This window comes from Ochotona curzoniae, unplaced genomic scaffold, assembly GCF_017591425.1.
Source record: "Ochotona curzoniae isolate NIBS_2020 unplaced genomic scaffold, NIBS_Ocur_1.0 contig_2657, whole genome shotgun sequence".
NCBI classification, from domain to species: Eukaryota; Metazoa; Chordata; class Mammalia; order Lagomorpha; family Ochotonidae; genus Ochotona; species Ochotona curzoniae.
Genome location: NW_024465540.1, coordinates 703,964 through 718,589, shown reverse-complemented (window position 1 = coordinate 718,589; position 14,626 = coordinate 703,964).

Genomic DNA, 14,626 nt, shown 5'->3' with positions numbered 1-14,626 from the left:
GCTGAGGACACTGGAATACAAGAAAACTGGGATACAGGCCTTCAGTTTAACGGCTAGATTTCACAATAATGACTAATTTCAAGGTCTTTTGTTGTGATAAATGTTTAGCTAATTGATTTTATCTGCATATCCATTGCAACTTTTGGGAACTTGGAATTCAAAGAAAATACTAGGCTTTTGTAAATCTTGATGGTTTTTAGGGGGGACATTAAAAAAAGGTGGTGAAATTTTATCGTAATTTTGGTATAGAATTGAACTGTAGCACACTGTTAGATTATTTCAAGCTATATGTTAAATTAATATAATAATCATTTTCTACAAAGTGTTTGCATGTATTGATATAATTCTCTTGTTTTTGGCTAGTTATCAAATCACTCACTGCCTTTCTGTAGGTTAAAATAATGTGATATTCATTATCTACAAAGCGTTTGCCTGTATTAATGTAATTCTCATGTTTTTGGATAATTATCAAATCGCTCACTGCCTTTAATATGTCAAAGTTTTGTATTTGTTTTAAAGATATTTGAGTGATGTTCTCACATCTATAACCAATTGTAATGTGTCATGCTAACTTCATAATAAATCTTCTTTCAGATTTTTTCAGCTACCTTAAGAAAAGCATTTAAGTATTCAAAAGTTTCAAATCCCAGGGCTTGTCTTGTTATTTTTTAGGCCTTAGAATGCCAACGGATCTATTTCCCGTTTTGTGGAGACAGTTGACCAGTGTATTGGATTATATTAAGATTATTGCCAAATGCAAAATGGAGTAAAATTTTATTGATTCAAAATGTTGTATGTGTCCATGGAATTGTGAAGGTTTAAATTTTAGTTTACATGCTTTTTAGCTCTAAAGTTGCATCTGGTTGTTAACTATGTATTGTTAAGATGGCTATATTACTAGTGAAGAACTTAGTCCATCTAACCCTTTTCCCCTGCATGATGCTCAGAGCTGGCAACTTGGGGACAGTTGCCCAGGTGCCCTGCAAGGGACCTACCTGCATATGTGACACCTGTCCCGTCACCCCAATAAAGAACCCCCACCTACCCCTTGAACTAACCAAAGGTGTAAGGGTCCCATACTAATGAGGGATACTAGAACTAACCCCCTGATTGGTTGATTTTTGTATAAAAACCCTAAGATTTAGAGGCTCGGGGTCTTCTCTTCGGAGACCCGGGCATGTTCGAATAAATGCTCCTGTCAACTCCTGACTCATGGTGATTGTTCGGGGAAGAGCGGCTGGGGCGACGGCGGTAGCAGCGGCAGCAGCTGGAGCGGTGGCGGTGGTGACCGAGTCCGTGATCTCGGTGACCCCGGCGCCTGCCCAGGGGGTGCGGCGGAGGCGGTAGCAGCAGAAGCGGCGGTGAAGGCGGAGGGAAAAAGCGGTGGAGACCACAACCGTGACCACAGTGAAGAGGGCCTGCAGTTGCTGGAGGCCATGACGGTCGTCCCTGGTGTTAGAGCGGCCCAGAGCTGCACGCGGACCAGCCAGCTGTTGGCTAGTGCCGCTGAGCTGTAACACTGTTCCAGGCCCTGCCTGGTCCAGACCGAAAAGAGCTGAAACCTCGGCCCCACCTCCGCCTGCTCGTGGCCCACCTGCCTGGCTGAGCCCCTGTTAGGGGAGCCCCGCTTGCTTGCTGCACCCACCTGCCGGCCAGCCTGGAAATAGGATCCATCCAGCTACCCTGTCGGGAGTGCCACCACAACACTAGGAAAACTGAAATTTGCATTTTCAGATTGATGGAGGGATTTCATAGCAGTGATCAATGTTTTTCTCTGAATTTCTTGGTTCAAGACTATTGATTTAATATCATTTCACTTACAGGTTTCTGGTGAACACTGCTACTAAGCTTGGTTGAGAATAATATTTTAACTCTCCAAAAGTGTGTGTGTGTCTGTGTGTGCACTCACATACATGTGCGTCTTAACATTTTGTCTTTTGTAAAAGTTGTTTAAAATTGTTATCGTGTGTTGCTGTTTGTTTATCAACAAGAGCAGGTTGCCTTGGGACTATGGCAACCTGCAGCCACTCAGCACAGGTTTCTGATAGAATTGTAAAATTATCTACATGATTTTAAACTGTTACTAAATCTAATTTACTTTGTCCAACTATAATAGGTTTTAAAAGCAAAGGGGGGATATGCTACCCCTGTGCGTGCATTAATTTGGTCTTATTCACATTAAATTTTCTTCAGATTTTACCTTCTAGTGAGCAGCAGCTCTGTGTTACTGGAGGCATTTTGCAGGCCCAATGCAGATGTCCTTGATTCAATGGAGGGACCTAGCCACTCACAAGTGTAGAAGTCCTGACACCTTACTAACTGTAGGAAGAGGACTTGCTTATTTTCCCAGAAACTGAGCTGCAGCCTGTGTGGATGCCTATGCATAATGTAAAGCCCTGGACTCCATTCACTAGAGGAAGTACCTGCAGTAAGACAGCTTCACAACCTCATCGTGAAAGATCCATCACCATCAAGGAAACTTTGGGGGAGTTGGAGGACAGACCCCTCCCAATACCAGTGACATGGGGGTTCTAGGAGATTGGTGCATCAAGCACAACTGTCTTTAACCGCATGATATATTTGATAATACAACTGAAAGACTGATACTGTAGAACACTAGTAATCTATGGGAAATGTTAAACTCTTGTCCCTAGAATGTCCTGATAGATCCTAAAAACTGGTTTCTCTATGGCTCATCTGAATTTAGAAGTGCAGTAACTCCCTTCAACACAATGTTGCCCCTGGAGAAGATGGAACCCCCAGTGGAACTGCCTCTAAGAACTGAAAACTAAATTTGTTTAATATTCATCTTGTTCCACTACAGGTCAGGAGTGCAGAGAAATTCTCCACCTTCTTAGGATGTTTGAGGAAGACTTTAAGTATAAATTATTATTCATAGATAACAAATTCTTAACTGCCTTAGACATTAGAAAAGCCATGTTAATTTGTGGTGGCATCCAAGGACGACTCTGACATGCTCCTAAAGGAGGTTGTGTGTACAGAACAGGAGGGAATCTCAAGGCAGAGCAGGAGGAAAAGAGGAGCTATCTATGCTAGTCCGAGAAACACCCAGAGGTCTCCCATGTACTTTTACTGCAGAACCAGTGGATTCCTGCCTCATCGAGGACATCGAGAACCTTATTCCAACTGCCAAGGAGACCACAAGGAAGGTGAGTGCCCTTAGAAGCCGAGAACTTTGAGGTCAGTCTTCTCCTATTGAATTTCCCACATGGGATTGAAGCAGCACAGTACCCTCGTGATAGGGTCTGGTGATATCAGGACTTCGGCCAGGACCCCCGGGTGGCACTCAGAGACAACTGGACTCAGAGGAGGAGCTCTCTCTAGTTCTTACCCTAGCTCCAGCCTTGGCTCCCAGCCCTCTCTTACACCGACCATCAGGGTTGCTTGTGAGCCCCAAAATTATTTTAGGTACTAGAGACTAATAAAGCTCAGCTAACTGATAATCACTCAACTTGTACCTTACTGATCAGGACTCCAATTTGGCTTTTCAGATAGACAGAGAGAGATATGGATATAGAACATTTGGAACAGTCAGAGCAAAGGCCAAGTAACCTATAAACGCTCAGCCTGTACTTACTGGTTGGGCTGCCTATTTGCTTTTTCTGGACTTTACTAGGTTAGGATATAGAGTTAAATTCTTCCTCACTCACAAGGTTGTTGGAGGTGGCCATGCTGACCTGCCTAACCCTTGTCTATGATTAGGTAGAGTTATAAGACTGTTTTGATTATCCTAAATGCAAAGAAATCTGTAAAATCACACTTTTGAATTATATAAATGGCAAGATTTAAATTGTAACTTGAGATTCTCCCCAAAACTTTCATCAACTAGTAATACTAACTGTATAGAAATTATGATGTTAAGTTTATGCTATGCTGTTACATTTGCTGGATGTTAACTGTTCTATGTTCCTGTGCAACTCTGATTTAGGTTAAACTCAAAAATATGTTAGCTTGGGAGAAATTATACCTGTTGTTTTTCTATGTTCCACCGAGAACCCCTAGATGTATCTCCAGGAGAATACCTGGCTGCTGTGGCCAGCTCCACACCCCTGTCTCAGCTTGAAGAAGCCAGAGTGATCACCGACCCTATCCCTAATATGCATCCAATGGTCATTCTCTGGGAAAATAAGAATGTTGGGGAGTTAGATTGATTGAAAGGCAGTTATGGTGTGTGGTCCCTGGTGAAGTCATCTTAGTAATATAACAAGATTTTTTCTCACCATTCTTCTGCTCTTCCAAGAGCAAGTTCCCCCAGATACAATGTTTAGGCCTACTTTTGTAAAACCCAGAGTGGGGAGTTGTAGGAGGACATTGTGACCCTGGAAGGTCAGAGAGCACAGGTTTGCAGTTCATTGGACAGTATTTGCACGATAACAACCAAATGACTACCATTGGTATAAACAGCATGTAAATTAGAACACCTGGTGGAATATACAAAACAAAAGGAATTCCAATCAAGACTAGGGAAACAGTATGGACTCTCAGAGTATAAAGTCTGATGCCCATAATAAATTTCAGCTTTGACGATCAGTCAGGGTCCGTGCGTCTTATTATTGGCTTCATGCATCAAATTAATCGCTGTGGGACAAAACGTGTTGGTACTCAACATGCTTCATTTCATCATCCTATGTTCCATGGGATTGGGTGAGAAGTGACCAAACAGGGTTTCAAGACGATATGCTAGAAAACTAAAGGTATGTGAAGTTAATGAGCAAAGTGGAGTCGTTTTGGCACTGGAAGAACTGTGCTGCCACTTTTGAATGTTACCATTCAGCAACAAACTTAGTTTCCCAAAGAATCACATACATTTTGAGGCATGTGTGCTACTAGAGCTGTTGTTTTCCATGGTAGCTGAAAATTGTTTGGGGGCTGAAATTGTCTCTGGATGTGGAGTTGTTAGTGCCTGGAGTGAGGATCTACATCATTGTTTTGTGTAAGTGCTTAACTGCTGGTTTGTTGCAGTAGGTATGGATGACACGAAGGTGTGAAGAGAATAGCTCCCTGCTTTGCTGGGCCTGGGGAACTTCCAGCTGTTTGGCAGGGCCCAGCGGATTTCTCTCTGACCACCTTGACGCAGTCTCACCCCCTGTATGCATGGACACTCAAGCACCCCACTAATAATTCTGTAATCTATTGAGGCATTGTTTGCCCCTGTGAGATGGGTTTGGCAACTACTGTGAGCTTAAGAGTTAATGTTATTGATAATGTCTTACTACAATTAAACCTACAATTAAACCTATGCCATTTCTGGACATCTTATTGTGTGCCTACCCATTGTCCTGAAATTCGGCCCAGACATATAGCATGCCTTCTGGGAAAAGGCTTAACAAGAATTTTACAAACCAATGGAAGTGATGGGAGTATGAGCTGAAACTGCTATGGCAAAAATCTAGTTACTGTTACGTTCAAGGTTAGCCTTTCCTTGCAACTCTTTAGAGCATAGAAAATGTAGCTGCTTTAGCTGCTTTCATAATCTTTTTGCTAGAGGAAATATAGGATGATTCTATTAACATCACAGAGGTATACTTTTGATTATTGTTTGATTGCTTATGAGGCTATAGAGCCTGCAGTCGTAGGGGGATTTAATGTTTGAAACTTTTTTTGTCTTAGATCCTTATATTTTTTCTCTTTTGATGTATTTCTCCCATTATGTGATAGATAAATTTGTGAAAATAGAATGTGGTAGGAATGTTTTATTAATTAGTAGGTAACCATGTGTGCCTTGGCCTTGGAGTTCTGGTTGTCAACTAGGGGCCACTTCTGAAGAATGAATAATGGCTTGCTTTAAAGAAACTGATTATAGAAACTTACAGAATTATCTTTAAGAGCACCTGGTTGACCATGAAGTAATAATTAATTGAACATCTGTGCATGCTCTCTAAGTTCTAAAGTAAAAGATAAAAAATCAGACGTTTGTGCAGAGGTTTGTGATGTGTCTAAGAAAATAAAAAGGACAGCTTCTTCTTGAAAAAGAAGCAAGCAGGCGGCAAAAACGCAACAAGTGTCTGTGTCTGAGTCTTTTTTAATCGCTGATCCACGCACCACTCCCGATCTCCGAACTCAGCTGGAGCTGGACTCCGGCAATCAATCTACTGGATATCATTAACCTGGCCTCCATGGGCATTGCACCAGAAGTGACCAAACAGGGTTTCTTGGAGCTGTGCCCAAAAAGCTAATAATATGTGAATTCAATGAGAAAGGCAGAGTCATTTTGGCACTGGAACATCTTTACGCAACCTTTCGAATGTTGCCATTCTGCAACACACTCAGTTCAACAGGCATCGCATACACCTTCAGTCATATGTGCTGCCAGAGCACTGGTTTTCCATGGTAGCTGAAAATGTCTTCGGCACGTAACTACTTTATGGATGTGCAGTTGTTAGCGCCTGGAGTATGATCAACATTGATGTTTTCTGTGGGTGCTCAACATGCTTGATTTCATCCTACTGGGCTCCATGGGTTTTTGGCCAAAAGTGACCAAACTGGATTTCCGAGAGATCTGCTAGAAAACCTGATGGCATGTGAAGTTAATGAACCAAGTAGAGTCCTTTTGGCACTGGAACATCTGTGCTGCCAATTTCAAACATTGGCGTTCACCAACACACACAGTTCCACAGTTATCACATACAATTTCAGACATATGTGTTGCCTGAGCGACTCTTGGAATTCATATTAGCTGATAAAGCCTTGGGCACTGAACTTATCTCTTAATGTGGAGTTTTAGCACCTATATTGAGTGTCTACGTTGTTGTTATGTGTGCGAGCAGAAAATCTTGATTTATTCAACGTGGGCTCCATTGGATGAGAACACAAAAAGCAAGAGTTTCGATAGATCTGCTGCAAAAGCTGATTGTATGTGAAGTGAATGAGCCACGTGCAGTCGTTTTGGCACGGGAAGACCTGTGCTGCCCCTTATGAAGGTTGCCATTCACCAACACACTCAGTTCCCCAGGGATCACATAACCTTTCCTGAACAGTTGCTGCTAGAGCATATGTAGTATTCCATGGTAACTGAAAAAGGCTTGGGCGCTGAAATTCTCTCTGGATTTGGAGTTATTCATGCCTGGTGGAAGGATCTACATCATTGTTTTGTGTGGGTGCTCAACATGCTTGATTTCATCATTCTGAGATCCATGGTCATTGGATGAGAAGTGACCAAACAGGGTTTCGCGGAGATCTGCTGGAATGGCTGATGGTATGTGAAGTGAATGAGCCACGTGGAGTCGTTTTGGCACTGGAAGACTTGTGCTTAGCATTTCTGAAATTGATACAAACCAACACACTCAGTTCCCCAGGGATCACATACACTTTCAGGCATATGTGTTGCCAGAGCACATGTTTTCCATGTTAGCTGAAAAGGCTTGGGCACAGAAGTTCTCTCTGGATGTGGAGTAGTTAGCGCCTGGACTGAGGGCCTGCATTCTTGCTTTGTGTGGGTGCTCAACATGCTTGATTTCATCCTCCTGGGCTCCATGGACATTGGAGCAAAATTGACCAAACAGGGTTTTCCTGGAGATATGCTTGAAAAGCTGATGGTGTGTGATGTGAATGAGCCCCATGGAGGCGTTTTGGCACTGGAAGACCTGTGCTGCCCCTTTTGAATGAGGCCATGCACAAACACACTCAGTTCCCCAGGGATCACATACACGTTCAGTCATAGATGCTGCCAGAGTTCCTGTTTCCATGGTTGCTGAAAAATGCTTCAGCAATGAACTTCTCTCAGTATGTGAAGTTTTTTTGGACCTTGAGTGAGGATATACATTATTATTTTGTGTGGGTGCTCAAAATGCTTGATTTCATCATCTGGGCTTCAAGGGCATTGGATCAGTAGTAACAAAACATGAATTCCTGGAGATTGGCTCATGAAGCTGCTGGTATGTGAAGTGAGTGATCCAAGTAGAGTGATTTTGGCACAGGAAAACCTGTGCTGCGCATTTCGAATGCTGCCATTCACCAACACACTTAGTTCCCCAGGTATCACATACATTTTCAGTTATAGGTACTGCCAGAAATATTCCATTGTAGTTGTAAAAGGCTTGAAGGCTGAGTCTCTCGGTATGTGGATTTGTTAGTGTCTGGAGTGACTGTCTACATGGTTGTTCTATGTGGGTGCTGAACATGCTTGATTTCATCATCCTGGGCTCCATGGACATTGGACAAGAAGTGACCAAAAATGGTTTTCATTAGAACTGCTCAAAAGGCTGATGCCATGTGAAGTTAATGAGCAAAGTGGAATAGTTTTGGCACTGGAAGACCTGTGCTGCCACTTTGAAATATCGCCATTGACCCACACAATCAGTTCCCCAGGGATCACATACACTTTCAGGCATATGTGCTGCCAGAGCACTTGTTTCCATGGTAGCTGAAAAAGGCTTGGGGCACTGTACCTCTGTATGAATGTGGAGTTGTTAGTGCCTGGGGTGAGGATTTACATAGTTCTCTTCTGTGGTTGCTGATCATGCTTTATATCATCATCCTTGGCTCCATGATCTTTGGATCAGTAGTGACCAAAACAGTAATGCCTTGAGATCTGCTCCAAAAGCTGATGGTATGTGAAGTTAATGATTCAACTGGATTCGTTTTGTAATGGGAACCCCTGGGTTGCCATTTCAAATGTCGCTGTTCACCAACACACTCAGTTCCCCATGTATCACATAAAATTTCAGCCATATGTGCTTCCAGAGAAAGTGTGTGATTCCATTGAAGCTGAAAGGCTTGTGCACTGAACTTCTCTCAATATGGAGTTGCTATCATGTGGAGTGAAGGTCTACATCATTGGTATTTTGTGTGGGTGCTCAACATGCTTATTTTCATCATCCCGCGCTCCATCGACATTGGACCAGAGGTGACCAAAGAGTTAGTCCAAGATTTCTGCCAATAAGGCTAATGGTATGTCCAGTTTATCAGGCAAGTTTTGTCGTTTAGGCACTGGAACACCTGCGCTGCCACTTTCATATATTGCCATTCACCAACACACTCAGTTCCCCAGGAATCTCATACATTTTCAGGCATATAAGCTGCCAGAGCACTGGTTTCCACTCTACCTAAAAAAGTCTTGGGCACTTCACTTCTCTCCGGATGTGGAGTTGTTAGCGCCTCAAGTGAGGATTTACATAGCTGATTTGTTGTTTGCTCAACATGCTTGATTTCATCATCCTGGGCTCCATGGGTATTGAACCAGAAGTGACCAAACAAGTTTTTTTGGAAATCTGCTTGAAAAGCAGATATTAGGTGAAATTTATGAGTCACGTAGAGTCGTTTTTGGCACTGGAATAGCTATGCTGCCCCTTTCCAATGCTGCCATTTATGAAAACACTCAGTTGCCAATTTAACATTTTCACTTTCTGGGATATGTGTGTCAAGTGCAGTTGTTTTGCATCGGGTCTGAAAATGATTTGGGTGCTGAACTTCTCTCTGTATGTTGATTTGTTTAGCTGGAATGAGGTTCTACATCCGTGTTTTTTTGGGGGGGCATTACATACTTGATTTCATCACCCTGGCTTCCATGCCCATTGGACGAGAAGTGACGAAACAGGGTTTCCAGGACATCTTCTCCTAAAGATGATTGTATGTGAATTTAATGAACAAAGTGGAGTCTTTATGGCACTGAGGAACCTGACTCCCCACTTCAAATGTTTCCATTCACCAATACACTCAGTTCCCCAGGCATCAGATACACTTTGTGCTATATGTACCGCAATACAACTTGTTTTCCAAGGTAGCTGATAATGAATTGGGTGCCGAATTTCTCTCTTTATATCGAGTTGTTGATGCCTAGTGTGAGATTCTATACACTGTTTTGTGTAGAAGCTTAACATACTAGATTTCATAATCCTGTACTCAATAGGCATTGGATGAGTCGGGAATAAATACGGTTTCCCGCAGATCTGCTCAAAGAGCTGATGGTGTGTTAACTCAAATAGCCAAGTGGGGTCGTGTTGGCACTGGAAGACATGTGATGCCCCTCTCAAATTTTGTCATTCACCAACATATTCAGTTCCCCATGGATCACAAACACATTTATGCATACCTACTGCCAGAGCTTTTGGTCTGAATGGTAGCTGAAAATGGCCTGGGTGCTGAACTTCTCTCCGGATGTGTGGTTGTTCGCCTGGAATAAGGATCTACATAGCTGTTTTTTGTGGGTGCTCAACATGCTTGATTTCACCATCCTGGGCTCCATTATTTTTGGATGAGCAGTGACCAAACAGGCTTTCCCGGAGATGTACTGGAATATCTGATGGTATTTCAAGATAATGAGCAGGTGGAGTTGTTTTCTGATTGGAAGACCTGTGCTGCCCCTTTTGAATGTTTCCATTCACCAACACACTCAGTTCCCCAGGGATCACACACACTTTCAGGCGTATGTGCCACCAGTGCAGTTGTTTTCCAAGGTAGTTGAGAATGGCTTGTGCGCTAAACTTCTCTCTGAATGTGGAGTTTTAGTCCTTGGAGTGAGTATCACAATGCTTGTTTTCTGTGGATGCTCAACATGCTTGATTTGAGTACCCTGCTATTTTGACATTAGATGAGTAGTGACCAAACAGAATTTCCCGGATATCTGCTCCAAATGCTGTAGGTATGTGAAGTAAATGAGCCATGTATAAGCATGCTGGCACTAGAAGAGCTGTGTTACCCTTTCAAATGTTTCCATTCAGCAACACACTCAGTTGCCCAGGTATCACATACACTTTCAGGCATATGTGCTGCCACAGCATTGGTTTTCCATTGTAGCTGAAAATGACTTCAGTGCTAAATTTCTCTGTGGATGTGGAGTTGTTAGTGCCTGGAGTTTTTACCTACGTCCTTTTTTTGCGTGGGTGCTCAACATGCATGATTTCGTCATTCTGGGCTGCATGGACGTTGGACGAGATGTGAAAAAAATAAAAAGTTTTTCCGGAATATCTGCTCAAAAGCTGATGTTAATGTGACATTAATGAGGCAAGTGGAGTTGTTTTTTCACTGGAAGATGTGATGCCCCTTCAAATATTGGCATTCACTAACACACTCAGTTGCCCAAGGATCACATACACATACAGGCATATATGCTGCCATAGCAGTGGCTGTCCATGGGCGCTGAAAAGGGGTTGGACACTGAAATTAACTTTGGATGTGGAGTTGTTAGTGCCTGGAAGAAGAATTTATTTGATTGTTTTGTGTTTGTACTCAACATGCTTGATTTCATCATCCTGGGTTCCTTGGGCATTGTACAAGGTATGACCAAACTGGGTTTCCAGAAGTTCTGTTCAAAAAGCTGATGGTGTGTGATGTTAATGAGACACGTGTAAGTTTTTTTTCCCACTGGAAGAACAGTGTTGCACCTTTCGAATATTGCCTTTCATCAGCACACTCAGTTTCCCAGGGATCACATACACATTTTGACATATGTGCTGCCAGAGCTGTTGTTTGCCATGGTAGCAAGCTGAGACTATGTGAATTTAATGAGCCCAGTGGAGTTGTTTTGGCTCTGTAAGACCTGTGCTTCCTTCACCTTTCGAATGTTGCCATACACCAATACACTCACATCCGCAGATATCACATACTTTTGCTGACATCTATATGTTGCATCCTATTGCCATTAAGAACTGTCTGCAAAACCGGGAGTTTGCATGATATAGTTGTAATCCTGAAGTTCTTTCAGTGTAGTGACCAAAATGCAGCTGCTCTCACACAAGATCCGCCCACGCATATATGTAGAGCACAATCTTGATTCACATGATGCGTTTCATACCTATAGCTAACATGTACTTAGTGCTCAAGCTGCTGCCAGAGCCTTGTTTTGCAATGCTAATTGAAACTATCTTTAGCGTTGATGATCTCTCTGATTAGGAAGTGGTATGCATTTCATAGGAGCAGCTAGAGCATTGCTTTCTGTGGAATACTCAATAAGCTTCATTTTTATACCTTCTGTTTTTTATTGCCATTGCGCAGAATGTGACAAAATTGGGATTTTGTTCGAAGTGGGTTATGCATTTGTGAATGTGTATTTTCTCACTGTTCTGGTTGGAGATTTCTCACACAAGATCCACTCTGCCCATTCAGTGTTGAGCAGAAGCATTTTCACATGCTGAGTTTCATTCCAAAAACTTACATGTACTTAGTGCTGTTGCTGGTGCCAGAGCCTTGGGATTTTCTTTTATTTTTTTTTTATTGTTAGTAACATTGTATTATCTGAAACAGTTTTATAGGTACTGGGATTTTCCCACCCCTCCCACAACCTTCCATCCATGGCGGATTCCTCGGCCTTGCTGCATAACCACAGTTCAAGTTCTGTTGAGATGCCTTCATTGCAAGCATATATCCACCATAGAGCCCAGCATCCTATTGTCCAGACAAGCCCAATGGCCACATGAGGCAAACCTCCCTGGTATGGGGGCAGAGCTAGCAGAGTAAAGACCCAGTCAGTTAAAAGCCCCAACAAAACATCAGCAACAATATACAGTGTCATGGAATTAATTGACATAGTATTGAGTGGACAATATATTACAAATAATGGAAGGTCAATTTTTCAAAACACATTGGTTGAGGCAGTATCAATGACAGGTTCAAAAACAAACAGACAAACAAACAAAAAGAAAAAAAAGAAAAATTATACAGGTTAGATTAAAGCAAACATGTGGTATCTAACCTTTTGGGATTCGCTCATTTCCCTTAGCATTATAGTTTCCAGTTGGGCCCATTTAGCCACAAAGAAATCCATTTTTTTTTAATAGCTGAGTAGTATTCAATGGAGTAGATGAACCAATGCTTTCTTTTTTTTTTTTTTTTTTTTTTTTTTTTTTTTTTTTTTTAAAGATTTATTTTTATTATTTTTTATTGGAAAGGCGGATATACAGAGAGGAGATACAGAGAGGAAGATCTTCCATCCGATGATTCACTCCCCAAGTGAGCCGCAACGGGTCGATACTATGCCGATCCGAAGCCAGGAGCCTCTTCCGGGTCTCCCACGCGGGTGCAGGGTCCCAAAGCTTTGGGCCGTCCTCAACTGCTTTCCCAGGCCACAGGCAGGGAGCTGGAAGGGAAGCGGGGCTGCCGGGATTAGAACCTGCGCCCATATGGGATCCCGGGCGTGCTAGGCGAGGACTTAACCACTTGCGCCACCGCGCCGGGCCCGAACCAATGCTTTCTTATCCAATCTTCTGCTAATGGGCATTTTGGTTGCTTCAATGTTTTGGCAATTACTGATTGTGCTGCTATGAACACAGGGGTGCATGTTGATTTGTCGTGGAATAGGTGCTTTGGAATATTTCTTGGAGTGCTATTACTGAATCATATGGTATGCAGATTTTGAGTTGTTCAAGTGTTCTCCATACCGCTTTCCATAAAGGCTGTACTAACCTGCAACTCCACCAGCAGTGGAATAGGGTTCACTTTCCCCACATCCTCGCCAACAAGTGTCGTTGGTGTTCTTTTTTATGTGTGCAATCTTACTAGTGTTAGGTGGTACCTCATCGATGTCTTAATTTGGATTTCCCTTATTGCCAGGGAACTAGAGCATATTTTCATATGTTTGTTTGCCATTCGGGCTTGTTCCTTTGTGAAATGTTTGCTCATTTCCCGTGCCCATTTCTTGAGTGGTTTGTTTGTTTCGGTGTTTTGGTTGTTTTGAAGTTCCTTGTATATCCTGGAGATTACCCCCCTATCACCTGTGTGGTGTGCAAAGATCTTCTCCCACTCTGTGGGTTGCTTTTTTACTTTGCTGATTGTTTCCCTTGCTGTTGAGATGCTTCTTAGTTTGATGAGGACCCATTTGTTTATTCTGTTCTCAACTGCTATTGCTTTTGGTGTCCTTCTTAGAAAGTCAGGACCTACTCCTAGTTCTTTGAGGGTATTTCCTACATTTTCTTCCAAGAGTTTGAAGGTTTCTGGATGTAAGTTTAGGTCTTTTACCCATGTGGATTGGATCTTAGTGTATGGGTCTATCTTTTTGTTCTGCAAGCTATCAGGAGTTATCCCAACAACATTTGCTGAAGAGTCCTTTCCATTTGCTTGGACTGTCGTTGGTCTTTTTGTCAAAGATTAATTGGCTGTATCTGTGTGGGTTCCCTTTTGGTGCTTCTATTCAGTTCCATTGATCTTCCTCTCTGTCTTTGTGCCAGTACCAGGCTGTTTTGATAACCACTGCTCTATAGTATGGCCAAGGGTCCAGAACTGTGATTTCCCCTGCTAACTTCTTGTTCTTTAGGATTTTTCTAGCTATTCGTGGTTTTTTGGGTTTCCAGATGAACTTTTGAATCCTTGTATCCAGTTCTGTGAAGAATATTTTGGGCAACTTGATTGGAATTGCGTTGAATGTATATATTGCTTTTGGTAGTATAGACATTTTAATGATATTGATTTTACGTATCCAGGAGCATGGCATGTTATTCCATCTTTTGAGATCTCATTCTATTTCTTTATGGAGTAGTTTGTAGTTTTTTTTGAATAAGTCTCCTACACATTTGGTTAGATTTATTCCCAAATACTTCATACATATCTCTGTTATTTAGAATGGTATCCTGCTGGTTAAGTCTTTTTCCATCTTAGGGCTGTTTGCGTACACTATGGCTGTTGATTTTCATTCATTAATTTTGAACCCTGCCACTCTGCAAAACTCTCATATAAG